Genomic DNA, 6,315 nt, shown 5'->3' with positions numbered 1-6,315 from the left:
GTCACCAAAATATAGTGATCTGATTTCAAGAGATTGACGACCCTTTGATCCATTCGAAGCGAATGACGGGCTTGATCTACAAGTCTGACATACTTAGTGGAATCACTCCATTTCAGCTCCTTCTTCACTTTCTCCAGCTGCTTTTGCAAAGTCTGATTAGGGGAATGACCTGACTGAAGCTGGCAGTGTTTGAACTAACTTCACATGTGGCAAGTTCAAAGGGTTTGAGAACATTGCACAACACGGAAATTATTCTCCACTGCACTTGACTAAGGTGCATTCCCGCTCCTCTCCCTATGTCATAGGCCGCAGTGTAGCCTTGGATTACCTTTTTCTGTTCCTCCATCTGCTGAAGCGTATAGAGGGTAGAATTCTACCTAGTTACTACCTCTTGCTTCAGCTGATGACCGTGTAAATTCAACAGTTCTTGCTAGTGCTGCAATCTTCAACATGCAGTTGCTGAATGTCGAAAATGTACAGAAATCTTTCGGGCCACGCCCCTGTCATTTTAAAAAAAATGTTGCACCACCAAATTCATTGTCTGAGCAAAACATGGGATGTATTCAACTTTGCCCAGATGTAATGCTCGCACAATATTGCTGCCATTGTCAGAAATCACAAATCCCAATAAGAGTCCAAGTAGGGTAAGCCATTTTGCAATGCTTTCCCTGAGCTTCTCAGCAGTATGCCTCTTAGTGAAACTGGTGATACCCAGATTAGCCTGCCTCTGAATGAGCTGTCATTTGTTAGATGCTGCTGTAGCTGTTTGCACTGTTGGAGTCAATACGCCTACCCAGTGGGCTGTCACAGTCATGTAATCTTTAGTTTGCCCTGTCCCACTTGTCTACATATCTGTGGTTAAGTGAACAGTGGGCACAACAGCTTTTCAGAGGACATTAATGAGATTATTTTTAATGTCCTTGTACAGATTGGGAATTGCTATTCTAGTGAAGTGGAATCTAGAAGGGATACAGTAGTGGGGACACAGTACCTCCATTAACTGTTTAAAACCCACTGCATTAATGGCAGATATTGGATGCATATCTAATACCAGCATAGCTGTTATGGTGTCAGTAATCCGCTGTGCAACTGGGTGTTTGCTGTCAAACTTGTCAGCCAATGCAAAGGATTGTGTGACAGTCAGTTGTTTGGTTGAACTTGAGCTACTAAAAGTAGTCTTCTTCCAGGTCCTCTTCTGGGATGAAGATCCACTCATTGCAACAGCAGCAGCAGCAGCAGAAGGCATAACACTCAAAGATCCTTCTGAGGAAAAACAAATAGGAGAGGAGTCAGTCCTTATGAAATTGGATGCAGGACTACTTCCGATCATGAATGAGGATGTTAATGATAATGCAGGTGTTGGTGGTGGATATTGCAGGCACTTGGATCCAGATAGAAGGCAGCTAGGTGACAGTGGACTGATTGTTGTTTGGCTTTTTGTCCCCAAAGGTTCTATACCCTTTCCAATTTGGTGAATGCGCTGCAAGTGACATAACAGGGAGGAAGGTTCCAAGATTGTTAAGGTCCTTACCACTACTCACTGTTACACGGCAATGGTTACAAATGGCTTGGCAAAGGTCTGGATTTGGGTGGAAATGATTCCACACATGAGATGTGGATTTTTTTGACCTTTGCCCAGGCATGCCAACAATGGGATTTTTCCCACCATGGGCAACAACTGTTGCCTGATTTACAGTTTTTCCACAAACATTCTCCGCAGCAACATCCTCATCATCATCAACATCCTCATCATCCTTTTTGTTATCGCCAACTACGTAATCCTGGTGCAATTCCACAGAAGCATCCTTGATTACTACATCAGCATGTTGACTTGTGCTGCTCATCCCCGCATTTGCAGAGGGCACACAAATGGTGGAAGGAGGATCCTCTTCAAGTACAGTATTAGAATGGTTAGGCTCACACATGGCAACCGCGGACACACTTGGACTCTCCTCAGGGATCTATGATTTTTCAGAGACAGTTTAACATTCTTTTGAACCTCTTCTACAAGCAGAAGGGCTTAAATCATCACAGCTAGAACCACTTCGTGTAGTAAATGGCATATTGCCAATTTTTTGTTTCTCTAAAGCTGACTTGGCTTTAGATTTTTTTTTCTTTAACAGTTGATTTTTTCAGCTGACTTTTTGGCCTGACTTAAGCCCTGTACATTGGCTTTCATAGATGATGTTGATGGCCTTGCATCGTCATCATGACTGCGGCCGACAGCTCCAAGACTGGTATGTGGAGCCTGCTCTTCTGTCATGTGACTGTCCTCCATACTCACCAAGCAATTATAGTGCAGCTAACGCACACAACCAACCACACACACATAAAATTGTTTTTATTTTCTCACTGGTGGTGTGGCTAATACGCAATTACGCACACATAATTTTTTTATTTTCTCACTGGTGTGATTAATATGCAATTGTGCACACACACATAATTGTTTTTATTTTTTCACTGGTGGTGTGGATAACACACACACAAAAAAAATTAATTGTTTTTATTTTCACACTGGTAGTGTGTGGCAGTCTAACACACACACACAATTTTTTTTTTATTTTAACACTAGTGGTGAGGCAGGCTAACACGCACACACAAAAAAATTGATTTCTTTTTTTCACACTGGGGGTGAAGAGCACTCCTGAACGAAGCAGTTGCCCCTTGATAAATGAGACACAGACAGCACAGCACCCCTACGTACCTACGTTGCTGATAAGTGTTGCTAACAGGTGCACACACACACATAAATAAAAATAAAATACTTTATTTTTTTCACACTGGGGGCTAATAGCACCCCTGATGGACATAGCACCCCCTGGACAACACAGCAGCACAGCCAGCCCCTATAGACAACAGCCAGCCAGCCCCTATGGAGTGGACAGGATAACAGCCAGCCAGCCCCAGTATATGTGGATATTATGGACAACAGCCAGCCCCTAGGGAGTGGATAGGACAACAGCAAGCCAGCACCAGTATATGGACAACAGCCAGCCCCGCCCCCTATGGACATAAGTAACCATCCCCTGACACAACAGTAGCCTAGCCAGCCCCTATGCACATATGGACATAAGCAGCCAGCCCCTGACACAAAAGTAGCCTGCCGCTATGCAGAGCAGAACAGCACAGCACAGCTCCCTCAGCAGAGCTCCCAGCACCCTTCCTCTTCAATCTCCACACCCAGAATGAAAAATGGCGGTGATTGCGGAACCTTTATAGAATCCAAAACCTGCGAGAATCCGACAGCGGGATTATGACTTTTTGCCTCTTTTTCAGATCCGAGTCAGGTGGGAAAACCCGAGCTGACTCATATCCCATAAGTTCGAGTTGGTTTAGATCTCAGAGATCCAAACCCGCTAATCTCTACTTCCCACTGCAGCGCTGCTGAGGGGGATAAATGTCACCCTTAGCATCTGACCTGGGCCCCTCCAACAAGTCCATGTCTGGGTAAACAGTACCTGCTTCCCTGCCCTCTCACCATTCCAACATGTTGGAGTAGGCCATCCTTTAACCGTTTCCCCTTCATTGTATAAATTAATGATGCATGTAGCTCCCCCTTCAAGCAGAACAGTGTGAAGAAAAACAGTGCTATTTGTTCTGCAAGGCATGCTTTTGAAAACAAGCCCTAATTAAAGCTGTATGTCAAAAAATAAAATAATGATTGAGCAGCAGTTACATACATGGTGTGGCAATTGTACCTTTACCTTTAACTGCCATATATTACAGTAGGATTGCTAGTCAGTGGGTGGGATTAGTCACATTAACTGCTGCTCAGTGGCACCTTAGGCAAAAAAATTAGCTTTGTCTGTATTAATGGAAACGTTAAGTTGCAGTAATGATCACCATCATAATAGAATTAGAAATGAGCGGGTGCAGATTTCAGAGATCCGAACCCACCCAAATTTAGCAGATCCGAGTCGGATCCAAGCAGGCTCGATTTCTCTGCCATCTCCCCCACCACTGTGCGTGAAGTCTATAACCTCTTATCATCATCTTCCTCCTCCACCTTCCCCATTGACCCCTCTTCTACTGCTTGCTACCACCTCATTCATTTATTTAAATTGTCCCTATCTGCTCACTCAGTCCCCTCCTCCTTCAAACATGGCCTTGTCCCATTTTTAAAAAACCCTCTCTCAATCTTGACTCTCAAACTACTACCCTATATCTCGCCTTCTTTTTGTCTACTTTTGCTTTGCTCCTTTCCCACTCTCTCTTTAACCCTCCTCAATCTGGTTTCCACCCCCTCCACTCAACCAAAACTCCCCTCACCATGGTCACCAATGATCTTCTCAACACCAAATCTAACGGTCATCCTTTGCTCTTCAACCTACTTGATCAGTCTGCAGTCTTTGGCACTGATGACCACCTTCCCCTGTTTCACAATGTCCACTCCATAGATTTCTGTGACTCTGTCCTCTCTTGCCTTTCCTACTCCCTCTTCAACTAATCCTTATCAGTTTCTACTTCTAAATCCACTTCATTTCCTTTACCAGTAAATGTCCCTGAAGGTCTGTCTGTGGTCCCTTATCTACTTACTCTACATATCCTTCCTTCTAATCAGCTCCTTCTGCTTCCTATAACATCTTAGCACTGATTACACTGATATCTACATCTCATCCCTGACCTTTCTTCTTTTGGTCTCATTTGTGTCTATAACTGCCTTTCTGCCTTCTTATTCTGATGTGTGAGCGCCTTCTGAAACTTATTATGACTAAAGCTGATTTCATTGTTTTCCCACTTTTCAGGAGTTCTTCTCCTCCCCCACCCTCTGTTGGCAAGATAACTTCACCCCAGATGCTATTAAAACCCTATTCATGCACTCATCCCTGTTAACTTGAGTACTGTAACCTTAACCTTTCTGGGATCCCTCTAGGCAGCCTCTCACCTCTCCAATCTATCCTTGTTGCTGCTGCTCATCTAATTTTCCTCCCTTGTATCTTGGCAACTGACAGCCCTCTGCTATATCCTACACTGGCTGCCTCTCCCCCTAAGAATCAGTTCAAACATCTCATCCGTATTTATAAAGTTATTAATCACTTCTACCCCACCTACATCCAGGGGCGTATCTTCCTATTGACCTGGATGGCCCTTGCAAGGGGCGCCAGCCGAGGGGGGCCGCTGTTTCAGCCCGACATCACTAGCACATGATCTCCTGTCTCCTCTGCTCTTAGCAGTGTCCAGCAGTCAGCTGCAGCAAAGATCCATGGACTCCTTCTGTCTCCTCTGCTCTTACCAGTGTTCTCCATTGAATGTTACTATGTATAATATGTCCCTTTATATCAGAAACATTTAAAATTAGGGAGAGTAAATATTTTTTATTTTTATCCCTAATATATCGCTTCCCCCACAATACCCAACACATACCAATCACCACTCACTAATTCCAATATGTCAACTGTGCAGGAAAAGAGAGCAAGCACCACATCAATCACAAGGCTCTATTCGCAAGGTAATTTGCATATATGCAAATTATCTTGCCCACAATGTACAATCACAATGTATTGATGCCCTCTTTTCCTGTGTTGTTGACATATAGAAATTAATAAACAGTGCTTTGCATGTAGTAAGTGTTATAACTGAAAAAATAAATAAATATATATATATATATATATATATATAAAATATAAAAAAAATATATATATATTGTCTCCCTATTTCTACAGGTACCCACTTCCCTGCCCTCTCACCATTCCAACTTGTTGGAGTAGGCCATCCTTTAACCATTTCCCCTTCATTGTATAGAATATTGATGCATGTAGCTCCCCCTTCAAGCAGAACAGTGTGAAGAAAGACAGTGCTATTTGTTCTGCAAGGCATTCTTTTGAAAACGAGCCCTAATTAAAGCTGTATGTCAAAAAATAAAATAATGATTGAGCAGCAGTTACATACATGGTGTGGCAATTGTACCTTTACCTTTAACTGCCATATATTACAATAGGATTGCTAGTCAGTGGGTGGGATTAGTCACATTAACTGCAGCTCAGTGGCACCTTAGGCAAAAAAATTAGCTTTGTCTGTATTAATGGAAACGTTAAGTTGCAGTAATAATCACCATCATAATAGAATTAGAAATGAGCGGGTGCAGATTTCAGAGATCCGAACCCACCCAAATTTAGCAGATCCGAGTCGGATCCAAGCAGGCTCGATTTCTCTGCCATCTCCCCCACCACTGTGCGTGAAGTCTATAACCTCTTATCATCATCTTCCTCCTCCACCTTCCCCATTGACCCCTCTTCTACTGCTTGCTACCACCTCATTCGTTTATTTAAATTGTCCCTATCTGCTCACTCAGTCCCCTCCTCCTTCAAACATGGC

Source organism: Taudactylus pleione, unplaced genomic scaffold (assembly GCF_031769625.1).
Source record: "Taudactylus pleione unplaced genomic scaffold, aTauple2 ptg000032l, whole genome shotgun sequence".
NCBI classification, from domain to species: Eukaryota; Metazoa; Chordata; class Amphibia; order Anura; family Myobatrachidae; genus Taudactylus; species Taudactylus pleione.
This window is presented reverse-complemented; position numbering follows the sequence as displayed.